We start from the raw sequence: 16,228 nt of genomic DNA, 5'->3' as shown, positions 1-16,228 counted from the left end.
TATAATTTTCTTTTTTATTTAAAATATTATTATATATTTTTTTAATAATTCATGTACATTCATGGGCTGGTTTTATAATTATAATCTTTTATTTAAATTTTTTCTTACATTATTACTATTTTAATATAGTATTATATTTATATCTTGATAATTTATATAACTTATATTTTTTCTAACCAGTATGGTTTCTTTCTTCCTGGATATTTAGTATTCTAGTTAAAATACACTAAATATAATAAAAATATTGTATAATTTTTTAAAAAAAAGACTGACTGGTTCTGCATCATAAAAATATATTTATTGATATTTTTAAAATTTAAATGAACTTGAAAAATTATATTTAACTATTATTTCTGACAGTCTACATCGCTTTCCTGGTATTGTTTTAATATTATATAATTATAATATTATAAAGAACTACCAGACGAACTATATAATTTAAAAAAATAAATAATAATTATAAATAAATATATTATAACTTGATATATTATAAATTAATTAATTAATATATATATATTTATATCAGCCCTACGGCTGAGTAATAAATGATATTTAATTAGTAATTAAATAATATATTATCAGGATAGCTGAAAGGATCACTTATACTTAAAAGCTATATAATATATATATATAAATTTATATATATATGAAATACTTATAATTCTGAAAATAATTTCATATTTATCTTTATATATCGTGGCCATGTAGATCAGAAAAGATTTTGATTCATATAAAAATATATTATATCTGTCTAAGATCTTGCTTACTAAAATTATTCATTATTTAAAAAATATAAAGTTTGTTTAGTTATATTAATTTTTTTTATAAAAATATTTTTATTATAGCATTTTTCTCTGTATAACCAGCAAGAGAAATATTATTTTATTAAAATAAATATTTAGAAAAATGAAGTTATTATTATTCTAATTTTTTATTATTTTATTTAATAAGGCCCTGAATTTTGCCCAGGATCTGTATCATAATAATAAATTGTATTATTATATAAATTAAATTAATATATTCAATTTCTAATACTTATAATTATTTATAAAATATTCAAATATTCTTATATGTATGCCTGTATATTAAATATATAAAAATAAAATATATTAAACTGACTATTCTTCTCTCTTATATAAATTTTCAATTAATTCTATAATTTTAAGAGTTTTAAGATACCTTATGAGACTAATTTTCTAAATTTATATTTATATAAGAATAAAGCTTTATATTTAGTATATATTATATAGAATAAATATTTTAGAGGTAGGCTTTGGAAAAATATATTATATATATAAATTATATAGATTAGTTATCTACTAGATCTTTGATATTTTTAAGGTTTTAAGATATATATAATATATTAAGAATAGGACTGGTTTATTATTAATAATAATTATATTAATAACTTTTTCCTAGATTGTATTCTTAATATTAATTTTAGTTAAATTATTAAATATATTTATTATTAGAGATTTTTTAAATTATAAATAATAAAGTTAATTGATCTGTATAATAATATTTTATAAAATATACTAATTTAATTGAATAATTAAAAAAATTAGTACAAGCTTAGATAACAGTCTAGTTATTAATAAATTTTTTAATATATATTATATATATCATATTAAAGCCTACAGGGTGGTATTATATAAAATCTCCTAATTATCATTATCTATATAGACTTATATAGAGATTTTGAATTATTAATATTAAAATATTTTCTTTTTTAAACATGTGATCTCTATATATAAATAATTATATTATAAATTAATTTATTATAAAAATAATAATTTAATATTAAATAAATCTGCTAGATTTTTACTAAAAATAAAAAAATATATTCTAAATTTTTATGGAAAAGATACTATCTGGTCTTATTTAAAATTCTTTTATAATTAATTAGATATATATTATAGAATATCTGGTAAAATAGTAATATCAAAATTTATAAATAATTATTAATAATAAAACTTTTAAAAATAAGATAAGAAGACATAATATAGAAATAAATTTTAAAAATTATATAAAATATTTTATATCAAACTTCTATAATTTAACAGAATATATAATACTTGTATTTTATAATCTTAATAATATTAAATACTGTTTTTAAAGGTTTTTTATATTTTATATAAATTATATGAAATAGCTATATTTAAAATTGAAAAATGAAAATTATAAAATATATTATATATCAAAGATTTAAAATAAATCTTCTTTATATTAAGCTGGTAATTGAAGACAGAATAAGAATTAAATTCATTATTTTAATTTTTAATTATTTTAAATAAATCTTTTTAATAAATTAATATGAAGATAGATACTAAGATAATAAAAATCTTTTATAAATTTAATTTCAATATCTTACAGGTAAAATAGTTAATTAATTTTATAATATAAAAATTATAAATTAATAATATCAAGATATATTCTCTTATAAAAAAATTAAATTATATTCAATGGATAAAAATTTGAATATATATATTTATTTTTATTATTTAAGATATGCACGTATCAGAGTCAGAAATATTTATTTTAGATAAAATTCTAGATAAGAATATAGATCTTATTTATATATTTAATTATAAAAAGATTTCTGTTTTTACTACTGAGTAAATCAATCCTATAGAATAATATAAAAAATGAAAAATAAAAGGTCTTGTAAAATATTAATCATAATTTAATATTTTGTTAAAAAATATTCTCTAAAATAATAATAAACATATATTGATTATTAAGAAACTTTAAATTCAATAAATAAGTACCAGAGATATTAAGTATTTATATAAATTATATAATAAGTATAAACATAAAAGATTATTATAAATTCTAGATATTTTAATAATTAGAAAAATTACAATAAAAGATTTATTTTATTAAACAGTATAAATCTTGTCCAGAAATAAATATAATATATATTTATAAAAATAATTTTTCTGTTTTTCTATATATCTCTCTAATAAAAGTTTAAGATTATTAATTAGATAATTAAAATATATAATAATAATAAATTCAAAAATTTTATTAATTATATTTATTTAATAAAATCATAAAAAATAATAATTATTTTGAATTTATATAATTTTCTTTATCTGGCCTCTGTAGAATAATTATAATTAAAAAATAAAAATATATAATATTATATTTATAATTATTCATTTAATTTAAAGTAATACTAACTAACTACAGAATAAGATTTTTGAATATTATTTAAATTAAATATTTTATACAATATAATTTAGTATATAGTCCTGTAAATTTCTTATAAAATAATTTATAATATATATAATAATATTAAATAATCATATTTATAATATTACTCAGGTCCGTAATACTAATCTTAAAAAATTTTGCCTAAAATAATCTAACTTTCTTTTCTGGATTATTAATTAGTTTTATTTAATATATTACTAGAATCTTAAAATACAAATATTTACATAAGCTTTAAGAATTCTTTAATATAAGCTTATCTTATTAATTATTAGAATTTTTATACAGATTTACTTCTTTTCTCAATCTATTTGTAAAATATAATTTTTAATATTTTTATAATTACTTTATCTACCAGATATCAGTCTATATCAAATCTTTTCATATTTTTTCTAAATACATATATTTATGTTATCATTATATTTTTTTTAATTTATTTTTCATTTTTATTTACTTCATTATATTAATATATTTTAAGTAAAACTATTATATAATCTGCTTTTCGAATTATTTTATGAATTAATTTTATAAGTACTAATATAAGATGAAATATAATAATATAATACCCGCACCCAGGCAGGGTATATATATTATTAAATAATATTAATATTATTATATTTTATTATTCTAGTATAAGAATCTCAGTAAATTAAAGATAAAATTAAATTAATATAGCTTTATAATTAATATTTTATTATTAATTTTTATAAGACTGATAATTAATTAACTAGTTTATAAATTATAGAATAATTTATATAAGATTAGTAATAATCTTATAATCATTTTTTTTCATTTAAAGATAATATTTAATATTATTAATCAATTATTCTAAATATATCCTTCTATATTTAGAAATATAATTAAAAATATAGTATATATAATTCTTGTTAATATAATTCTTATAAGAATAATTAATATTTTTATAATAATTTATATAATATATACAGGCTAAATATTTATAATATTAAAGAATATATTAGTTTCAGTTATAACATATAATATTAAAATTATTATTATTAAATACAACTTTTATCTAATTAATTTAACTGGTAATATAATCATTATTAAATATTTTATATAATTCTCTTCCAGAGCCTTGTCTAGTAAATATATATTATACTTATTAATATAATAGTTTATTAATAGATATTAATAATAAATAGATACTTATCCACCTTATATTAATATTTTAAAGAATTATTAATAGCTTTTAATTATAGTAATATTTATATTAATAAAATTTACATATTTATTATATTTAAGTACTATATGAAATTTTAATTTAAAAAACATCTATATATATAAGATATTCTATGTTCATTATATTATATAAATATAAAAAAATATATATTACTATTAGAAGGATTAATCCTGCTGTGCTTTTATAATTCCAAATTTTAAGATTTTTATATATAATGATATTTTTATTAATTCAATCAAATTTTAAGTTCTGTATTGAAGCAGCTGGATTATTATATTAAAAATCTTATATATATAATTCTATATCTTTTATTAGATTTTAGCTTAACTGAAATTCCAGAGATTTGTATATAAATTAATTAAATTAGACTAATAATATTATTTTTGATATATATCTTAGTAAGCTAGTTAAATATATATAATTTAAAGATTAATATAAATCCTTATCTTACTACTTCTAAGTATAAATGTAATATTAAAATAAGTATAAAAACTTTGTTTTCTAATATTATAATAGATTTAATTAATTTAACCTAGTCAGCTTATTATAAGTATATAACATTTTTAATTCTTATGAAAGGTTTTATAATTATACCTTAAAAAACTCCTGCCATTCTCTTTATAAATATAATTATAATATTTAAAAATTTTAAATATAAAAATTCTTTAAAATTATACTATATTTATTATTACTTTTCTAATAGTATTGAAAATTATTAATAATTTCTATTAAACTATTTATTTATATATATAAATTATTATATATAACTAATTTAAAAACTTATGATTACAGTCTTTCGAATAATTCTTTATAATATGTAGTTATATAATATTTAAATTACTAAAAAAGTAATATAAATAATCTTAAAAAGCAGTTAAATATGATTTTTCGAGGATTTAATTATTTAAAAAGCTCTAATGAATGTGCGTTTACAAGAATACTAGTTTTCTAATATTAGTAAATTTTTTCTAAAAGAAAATATGATATATAAGTATAAGTCTTTCTATTATTTTTTTATATATATTTCAATAAAGACTTATAATATTTAATAAATAACTGAGATATGTAGAAGCAATATAATAATATTACATATATATATATATATATATATATATATAAATTAACTAGTAAATTATATAAGAAAATAACTGGATAGCTAGGTAACCGGATCTGAGATTATATAATTTTCTTTTTCATCTTTTATAAGTAACAATATAGCCAGTAGTATTATATATTAAATATTATAAGATTATTTACATTTTCTAAGTAAGAAATAAAATATAAATAAAAGAATCTTCAATAAGACTTTAAATATAATTTACTATATTAAGTTACTTAACAAAACAGAAATAGGTAAAATATTTAAATAGTTTAATAAGACTATCAGCTGCTTATTTAATTTTATTAATATCAATGAAGTTAATAATCTTAACATGTACTTCGCGGTATATAAAACATTATTTAATAAAATAAAATATATTTTATATAAATATAGAATTCAAAGTTTTTAGTTTAACTAATACCAGATTAATTATTGACATATATGATGATTAGAGCCAGAGTAGCTTTTATATTATAATAATCTAAAAGAATAAATATATAAATCAATATCCTGTAAAAGCACGCCTACTAATACTTCTAAAGATTAAATAATTCTGTAAAAATTACATTTAACTATTTTTAAGACTATATTTCTTTTCCAGTATTTTTAATGTTATGTAGATATAATATTACGAAAATCGTTAAAAAAACTATATAATCTTAAATAATTGAATTAGTTATACATAAGAACTTATATGTATAAGTAAATATTTTATTAGATAATATTAATAATTTTAAATAATTTTTAAAAAAATAATAATAAATTTAAATCTCTAAAAAACATCTTGCTGAATTTTCTAGATACTATAATTATATTTATAAAAAATAATAGAAACTTTCTTTTTGAATAGAATTATAAAAAATCTTATAAAAATTAAAAATATTATATATTTATAATAAGCTGACCAGACTAAATTAATTAAATCTATTATGATATTAAAAAACAAAGTTTTTATATTTATTTTAATATTACACTTATACTTAGAAGCAGTGAGATAAAGATTTATATTAATCTTTAAATATAAGTATTGAACTAACCTAATAACTATATATTAAAAATAATTATATTAATTTAAATTAAGCTAGAGCCTTATAAGGGTGAATATAATGAGATAGTGTGAAGAGTATATCTTATTCATGAATACTGAATATAGGTTTGATTTTCTTAAAGTATTATTACTAACTATTTTAACTTTATTTGTAAATAGTAAGATATTTGCGGGTAGTCTGTGGGTTACATAAAATATTAACTAAGTCTTATAACAGGACTGCTATTAGTATAGATATTTCTTATAATATTAATTATTATATTATGTACTGGTTGTCTGCTTTTATATTTTTTTTATAAATTATTTTTTTTATAAGTTCTTATAAGACCTCCCTGTAAGATATATAAAATATTATTTTATTATATATAAAGTTCTAGAATTTATTATAAAGTCTTAGGCTCCTCGTGGAATTCATTTCAAATTATATATTATATATCATTAATAATAAATTTATTTTAGAATATGAATCAGGACTTAAAGTTTGGAATTTTTAATAAAATTTTATATAAATTTCTTTTTATTTAAGATTTAATTTTTTTTATAATTTTTTTCCGGCCCCCTTCCCTTCCCTGTAAGAAATATTTATATATAACTTATTTCTTTTATATCCGCGGTAGTTAAGTAATTATTTATTTTTTTATAATATATTATCTTATTCTTATAGTATTATTCTAATATATCTCTTTTATATAATTAAAATAAAAATATTTATTATTATTATTATTTATAATTATTTTCTGTTCTTTCTTTCTCTTGTTATAAAAAAACCAGTAAGTAACTTTTTTACAGGTGGTTATTATATTTTATATAATATAATATTTTTATATATAATATATACTGCTGCTGCTACACGCTGGTATATTATTATTATTATTATTATTATTAAATAAATTTATTTTACAGCTATTACTATTATTCTTTTATTAAATTTATTTTTCTTATTTATAGTCTTCTTTTCTAACCCCTTCTCTGCAGTAAATTAGTCTTTATATAAGTATAATTAAATTCATGATTAATTATTATAATTACTTATTATTATTATTATTATTATTATTATTATTATTATTTCCCTTGCCCCATCCATTCTCAGTTCACTTTCCCCATTCTTTTCCATCCTTTCCAACCTCTTTTCTTTTTTTTTTTCAAAGGCTGGAGGGAGTGGATGCCATATTCCACAGGCCGGCTGGGGAGAGAGAGAGCAGCGAGGGAAGATCCATCAACCTGCAGCCTGCCAGACAGAGAGGGTCTCTTCCAGACGGATACTACTGTTTTGCTCCCAAACTCAAGGACTCCCCGCGCCTTGCAGAGCATAGAGTTGATACCCACTGACTCGCATGAGTTTTGGGTAAGGTTGGTACCTACAGACAGCCGGGCACCACGTACGTAGATGGCGGTCAGAGATGAAGATCGGGTTGAGCTGGCCAGCTTGAGGCACTATGCCAGGCTAAGGACCACCACTATCCCCAATTCATGCTTAACCGGGTTCACTAGTCGTCCAACTAAGGCCAAAACTTGAAGGTCGTGAGGCCAGAATCCGCTCCCAATGCGGATATCTGGTTACCATACCATTACTTCTTCCCCAACGGTCGCCCTCGCAGCTCTCCACTGTCTGATTAGGTAGTTTAGCGTTAAGTTTTTGTTATTTTCACGCGCCTGTGCAGCTTTGAAAGTCAAAAAAAAAAAAAAAAAAAACGGACTTGCTTGCTGGCGGATCGTGACATGGCCCCAGACTGATTCGATCCAACTCCAAGGAAAAGGAAGAAAAAAAGTTGCTAAAAAGCAAAAGAAAAAAATTCGTACAGGAAAAAAAAAAAAAAATAAGGACCGCCTCTCAATTGCTTACTCTCTGATTACTACCACCACCACCACTACCACTTTCATCCACTATCACTAGTCGCAACGCTTGATCCTTGTCTTCTTCCAACTTCAATCCAGTTGTCCTTTGTGGATGCGCCATGCCCAAGTTTCTCGCATACCTTAGGTATCTGTGATCTGTTGTTCATCCATTCGCTTTCTCTCTCAATCTCAATCTCTCTCTCTCTCCTTCTCTCTCTTTCTGTCCTTGATCCGTCGCCCGCAAACCGCGGATGTCTGTTTGGGGATCTTCTTTCGGAACTACCCACCGCCCCTGAAGATTATTCCTCCCCCTCCCCCCTCCCTCCCCCCCCCCAAATTCCACGGTGTTATAGGTACCACTCACTGGTCGCATTTTCTCCCCCCAATCGCGCTCTCGTCCAAGCGTGTGATTTGTCTCGTCCCTCCCCCTCCTTTCGTGTGTCGATCACAGCTCATCGGCGAGGTGGATTCGGTCTCAGCGCTTTGATTTCCATGCTTCAACATTCTGGACGATAAGGGGAGCAGCAAGCAAGTGCTTGCTGCAGGAGTCGAAACGGAAGGTGTGTCTGCCTGTCGAAGTGTTACCTTGGCTGCATCAATCCCACATTTTCCAATTCATCTTCCCTCCCCCCCCAAATCCACCTCCCTATGGCGGTGTCTCCTGCCAGTCATCTTCCTCGTTCCCGTCACACCTCCAATCTAGTAGTCCAGAGGCTAATCGTATCTCGATGCTGTTGTACGTTTAGATCTAGGTCCCTCCGCATCTTCCGCCAACTCGGCGCTTTCGCCGTCGCCGCAGCACCCTACAGATCCGTCCGTCCTCCGTGACGATTCCCTGCTGACGGTGCCATTGACTTCCATTTCCGCAACGCCAGGAGCGTCGAGTCTCTCGGCCGCTGGATCACCTGGCCGGTCGAGCTCCCCCCGGGGCCGCAGCGTCACCCCGAATCCCCCGAATACTCTTCCTACTTTCTCCACATACCGGGCCGCCTGGGATTCGTCAACCTCGCCGGAGAACCGAAGAGCAGAAAGTAGTATCTACTATACCACCGCCTGGGGCTCACCGTATGCTGCACCGAGTCCTCGGAGGCTGTCGTGGTCACTGAGTCAAGCCGGACCTGTCGATCGTGATTCCGGAAATAGCTCTCCGGTATCGATGCGCAGTGGCATCCGTAACGGTTCCGAATCGAACAATCCCGAGCTCTTAAGACCGTCTGCCCGGGACAGCTCAGCGAGACAACTGTACAGCGGTAATTCCAGCCGGTCTCCAGCCCGAGACATTTTTGGTAGGAAAGGTGGGAAGTCGATAAAGGACTTTACGCAAGATTGGATTAATCAATACCTCACCGGTCAGCCCAGAACCGAACGAAGCAATTGGTTGAGCGACGATTCGGGTAGTGAGGCACCTTCGTTTATTACGGCACAAAACTATTTCGCAGAGGACGCATCAGACGATTGGCTTGGCTTGGAACAAGATCCTCGCGACGAGGACCTCCTGAAGACTCCCACCCTCGCTGACTTCGTAAATCGAAGAGCAGCTCGCCGGGAAGGCAGTCTCCCACGCCAACGGACGAGAGATTATCTTCACAAGCGAGCAGATACACTTCGACAGGAGGACTTTTGGGGTTTCGCATACGATAAAGACCCTCAGCCGATCACAATGAATTCAACAGAAGCACAGTCCCTTGTGGAACAGGGGCCCAACAAGGCACTTCCTACGATAGAAAAGCCGCTTCCTCCCACCCCGACAGACCCTTCCCTTACGGAACGACTTGATACTCCTACCGAGCCGAAAGCCGTGAAAAGCCCAGCGCTCGACAGGAACAGCCAAACGCCGACACAACGAGTGAGGAAGAAGATCGTCTGGCGTGGGAAAGCATGCTTCATCTCGCTGCCATGTGACGACAAAAGAGGCACGGAGGAGTCTGGATACCGTTTGTTGACGGTGGAAGATGTCAAACAACGGTTGAGAGACTGGGAAGAACAGGGATACGACACCCGTGGATTCAGCGTCGGATCGGAGGATGTGTTTGATACTGAGTTGGGCGGCCTCAGTCGTCCGCTTTTCCCAGACCCGGCAGAGGTCCAGGAAGAAAGACAGGACGGGAGGTATGGGGTCAGCATTCCTGACAAAGCAGAGTGGGATGCATATGTTGCATATCTTCAGGAAGAGAAATTGCGTGCCCTGGGTGTGTTTTTGGATGAACCCAAACCTTCAATATCCCCGGCCTCCGCTACTATGAGCCAGATGGGCCCCTTCCCCGGTCTTGTATCGTCGCCACCGATCCCGACAGGGTCAGCAGCTAGCAATCCTCTATCTTTGTCTCATCATTTCTCTCCGCAGCTGGGCCAGCCAGCAAACCCCGCCGGTCTGGGGACTCTGGCTTCCCCGGCTTCGCAGTTCAGCATTCAGACGCCATTCCTCGGGGTCGACCAAAACAATCTACTTCCTGGATACCCTATGCAGTTTCAACCTACTCCTCCTGCTCAGGGCTCGCTCACTCCTCAGAGTTTCTTTAATGCGCGGCAAGCAGGTCCCGCCGCATCTATTCCTGGAACGCTTCCTCACTTGGGCTCGATTTTGTCTCCCGTGTCACCATTGAACGAGCAGGGTGCCTTCCACCCTGGCTTGAACGAACAGCCAGGCCTACCGAAGGAGGCTTACGGTGGTCATGAGCTGCAGGATCACGTCACTGAAGGCCAGCTGCTACGTCCCATTCGCACCCCTACGGAGGGACCTGATCACTTCCACGCCTCTACTGTTGAGATCGCGCAGCCTACCCCTCGTGGCCACGACCGTGGTCATAATCTGAGCGAAACGCTACAGAAGGGCCTGGACAGAATCCCGCCTAGCTATCATCTGGAGGAGACTATTGACCGGCAGCTTGATGAAGGTGATCGTGAGCCGGCTCTTCACAATTTCGATGGTTCTGAGCTCCTGCAATCTCGTTGGGCTTTCCCAGGGGCGGACGCTCTTGCATCACAACAATATCCTCAGCACATGCACCAGTTCTACGGCGGTGATTACGCAGCAGGTAACGTCCATGATGGCTCGGATATCGATACAAACCCGAGTCTTTCTGGAACGCCTCAGCGACATGGTCCGCTTGCGAATAACATACCGTGGCATGAGCCGAAGCCCAGTGCTGGCTCATATACAGGCGGACACCGTTCCAAGCTTTCGTCCTCTACTTTCAACGTCGATGCGAAGGAGTTCAACCCAACTGCCTCAATCCCATCACAGCAATTTCCCTTCCAAGAAAACGCCTTCCAACCCTCGGCTGTTGGAAACCCCATGTTCACATTTGGCTCTGTGCCGAGCTTCAATCCCTCCGCTAGCGCTTTCAACCTTACCGCACCCCCCTTCACGCCCAGTGCTGCTGCCAACGATACGACCACACAAGACACTGGCTCCAGCGAGTTTAAGTTTTCGACCGCTTCTCTCAATGTCGCGGCTCCTGCTTTCAACCCTACTGGAAGTGACTTCACTGCGAAGTCTGAGGAAACTGCAAATGGCAGGACCAAAATATTTGACGATGTTGATGTCTCCGAGGCATCAAAGGCCTCCAAGAAGTCCAAGGCCATTCCCATCGTGCGGCCAGATGAGACCGCGGAGGACAAGAGCAGTAAAGAGGAGGCCGAAAACGACAACGGACGCCCAGTCCGCACTGACCGCCATAAGCGTGCACGTCGCGGCGATGAAGCATCGGATGGAGAGGCCCAGTTCAGCATGTCGCACGCATTGGCAGAGTCTGGTAACGTTCAACAATCGCAAGTGTCTAGCGCACACGGTGTGCCCGCTGAAGGCAAAGAAAACGTACAGCCAGAAGGTGGAGACAGCAATGAAGCAATTCAGAAGCCTGTCTCGATTCAGGATGACAAGTTCGCCGAAAGGAAAGATACCCCCATTAGTGAAGCGTCGACCTGGACACCGTTTGATAAGAAGAACGAGAGTACGGAAGCAGTCCAGGAGTCAGGACCGGCTACCGACATACAGCCCAAGTCAGAGTCGGTATCCGCCGAAGGAGGAAATGCTGGCAACAAAGAGCAGAAAGGGTCTACCGAAGATAACCAGAAGCACGCTTTCCTGTCACCCACTGCGAAGCCCTTCCAGTTCAAAGCCTCTGTTCCCGAATATGTGCCGGCTACTGCTGGGGAACCGACGCCTGCCCCCAAGCCGGTGGATGATGGGAAGAGCGATGCCACCTCCAAAGCTCCGGTTTCACCTAAGCGTGAGCCTATGCTATCTGAAGCCCATGCTGATGAGGCCGAGGACTCGCCTGACGATGAGGAGCTTAATGCTATCATGGAGCAGTTGAATGATGATTCGGATGTTGGAATTGAACGTCTGAGCACGCCTCAACCTCGTGATCGCATTCCCGAGTCTGCCCTGCATCCGTCTAAAGAAAAGCGACACGCTCCTGCTGACATCAGGAGCGAAGCTCCTAGCCCGAGCCCTGGACGTGGCCTCATGGCCAACACCTTGAATGTACCTAAGCTCGACTTCGACGCTCAATCTCAATTCTCTGTCTCCCCCTCCAAGGGAGTCGGCTCTGGCATTCCTTCTCCTGTGCGGCATCTGGTCAACCAGAATGATCACATCAGTGACTGGGACGATGTGATCTCATCTGGTGAGGATGAGAAGCTGGCAAACCGGAGCAGATTCTTTGACCGTCGGATCAACGACCTCGTCGGCTCTGCCATCGATGAACGACTAACGCCGCTTGAGCGTGCGCTTGGTGTTATTCAAGAGTCTGTCATGTCAATCGCACCCGGCCCTCGCACCAAGTTGGAGTGGAGCGCATCTGTTGAGGGTGACAATAGCGACGCTGATGATGAGGATGATGTATATGAGAACGCGTCATACAGTACCAGGTCGTACCTCCGCCAGAAGGAGAAACTTGACAAGCTGAAGACTGTCTTCTTGGAGGCACTCGCATCTCGCGATAGTGAGCAAGGGAAGGACCAAACAGTTTCCGAGCTCGTACAGCTTCGTGAAAGCGTCTCTGCTCTTCAGGCTTTGACCGTACAGAAGCTGTCGCAAGATCCTGTGGACGAGATGAGAACAATGATCCAAGACATGATCTCAAACCAACTGAGCCAGCAGAACTCGCGACCCTCTGAAGCAGAGGAGATCGGTGCTGAAAGCCTTATGCTCCAGATCGATGGTCTCAAGAATATGCTTAGGCTCTCTGATGAGCGGGCCGATCAGGAGTACAAGCTTCGGCGAGAGGCTATGGACTCTGTTGCGGAACTCCAGCGGCTCCTGAAGGTCGCCGAGGAGGATGCTGCACGCCATAGTGAAGCTGCCGAGGACGCCGAGTCCCGCTTGCTCCACTTCAAGGCTGAAAAGATTCCTTATTTCGAGAACATCCAGCATAAGGCCGACTCTCTTGAGAAAGAGCAAGAGACACTCCAGTTCACTCTTGCTGAGCTCTCCTCCAAGAACATCGCACTTCAGGGCACCCTGGATGAGTACCGCGTTTCGAGCGACAACTGGAAACGGGATAGCGAGGAGTCTAGGGCTGAACTTGAGCAGGTCAAGGCGGATAACAAGGAACTACGGGGTACAATTGGCCAGTTGAAGACGCGCTTGGAGGATGGCTTGAGTATCCGACACAATCTCGGCGAGAAGCTTGATCGTCTTCAGGATGAGATGGTAACCGTGACTCGTGACGTTACCCGTGACCAGGCTTCTTGGCGCAGACGCGAGGAGGAATTGAACGCCAAATACAATGAGCTTCGTGCAGCCTATGGTCGGGAGGTGAAGCTCCGTGAAAAGCTCGAGGAGGATATTAATGAGCTTGAAGCACAGGAGCGCGAGGCAGCCAAGTTGAAGTTCATCTTTGGCCAGTCTCAGCAGGAGAATGCCAGGCTTGAAGAGCTCGTCGCAAATCTGCGGCTCGAAAACCATGATCTAGAGCTTAAGGCGGCTCGCTTGGAGCGGGAGTTCCATGAGGCTCGTGAGAGCAGTCGCGTTGAGATTCAACGTACCAGGAACTCGCTAGAGTCGGATCTGGATGCTGCTAACAGCCAGGTTAACATTGTCCGTGCTGAGTTGGAAACACAAATCCTTCGCCTCCAGAGTCAAATGGACAACGTCAGAATGGAAAGTGACACTGCCCGGGAGCGCTACGAGATGCTGTTGGAAGAAGCCAATGAAACCAGGGCCAACAATCTGGCTGCTGCTGTCCAAGCTAAGGAACTGGCGGTGGAAGAACAACGGCAGACGCACGAACGGGTGCTCAATGACCTTCGAGAACGCCACGCGCGTGCGCTGCACAATGCTTCTGAAGATCGACAGCGCACGGAATCCCATCTGCTCGACCGCCTGGCTTTGTCCGATGACAAGGTGAAGCACTTGGATGATCGGGTTCATCATCTCGAGGAGAGGCTCGAAATTGCACAGTCCGCTGCCCGTGCTGCTGCCGAGGCCGCTCAATCTGCCAAGGCAGCGCCTGCTATGGCACCTGCGCACTCGAACTCACCTTCATTGGCATTCCGTGAGGGATCCACCATGCCTGAGAAGATCTCGCCTCAAGCCTTGAGGGAGTCAATCTTGGTACTTCAGGATCAGTTGCAGCAGCGTGAAACTCGCATCGAAGAGCTGGAACAAGAAGTGGCTGCCGTTGACAAGGACGCTCCAAACAAGATCAAAGACAAGGACACAGAAATCAATTGGCTGCGTGAACTCCTGGGTGTTCGCATTGATGACCTCCAGGACATCATCACCACTGTGTCGCAACCTTCCTTCGACCGCAATGCTGTCCGCGATGCCGCTATCCGTCTGAAGGCCAATTTGCAGATGCAGCAACAGGAGAGAGAAAGAATCCATTCCGGACACAGTTTTCCTAGCCTCTCCTCCTTGGCAGAGTTGACTGCGTCACCGCGGAATCTTCCTCTCGCAGCTGCAGCGGCATGGGGCAACTGGCGTAAGGGAAGAGATACTTCCAATTCACATGTTTCCGAACAGACGCCGTCGAAGTCCGGAAATGCAAGCTCCTTCTTGTCAGGCCTCTTGACTCCTCCGGCCTCTAGTGTTCGACAGGCTTCACCCCAGGCCGTTGGTACTTCCGCGACGATGGGTTCCAGGCGTCCATCGGCGAGTCGGCCTCTAAGGAATTACGACACGACGCCCAAGGCCGCTCCAGCTCGTGGAAGCAGGATGCGAGAGCCGCCGAGTACGCCCCCGTTGCTCCGTAGGTCAAGCTACGATCACGATGCGGAGCCTGCTGATTATGCCCACGACTCCTTTGGAGAGGACGCGGAAAGCACAGCGGACGGTTTAGTCTCGGAATCCCCACGGGACACGGCAGACGGGCCATTTGGACCGCAAATACAAGCATAAACTGTCTATACACCATTTTCTCATTCATGTCCATAGACATTTGAATTTTCGGTTGTCTCAATACGGAGATGACTGATACTGTTACATTATGATGCATTTCCCCCTCTTCTACCTACATCGACCTCTCTTTTGATATTGCATACTTCGTGCCAGTTGACATGTTCATTTGCTGATTGTTTGGTTTGAGCAAGTTCATTCCCCCTCCCCATACTTTTGCTCAACGGCAGTGGATTTATGATATTCTTTCCTTCGTTAATATACCATACCACCATTCTTCCTGCGTCCTACTGGATACCACCACCTGTTGAAATGTACTTTTGCCGCAAATCTGTACACAAGTTTCTGCATTTTTTGCTACTTTATTTTTTTTTATTTCCTGTCTAAATAATTCCAACGTGTCACTCTTTTGTGGTTCCTTGCATGCATCCGCAGACTCTATTATCTCATAATGGTGTCTCTGTGTGTGGATTCCCTTCTGGG

The sequence above is a fragment of the Aspergillus costaricaensis genome (assembly GCF_003184835.1).
Source record: "Aspergillus costaricaensis CBS 115574 unplaced genomic scaffold BO79scaffold_2, whole genome shotgun sequence".
Lineage (NCBI taxonomy): Eukaryota > Fungi > Ascomycota > Eurotiomycetes > Eurotiales > Aspergillaceae > Aspergillus > Aspergillus costaricensis.
Note: the sequence above shows the minus strand (reverse complement) of the source record.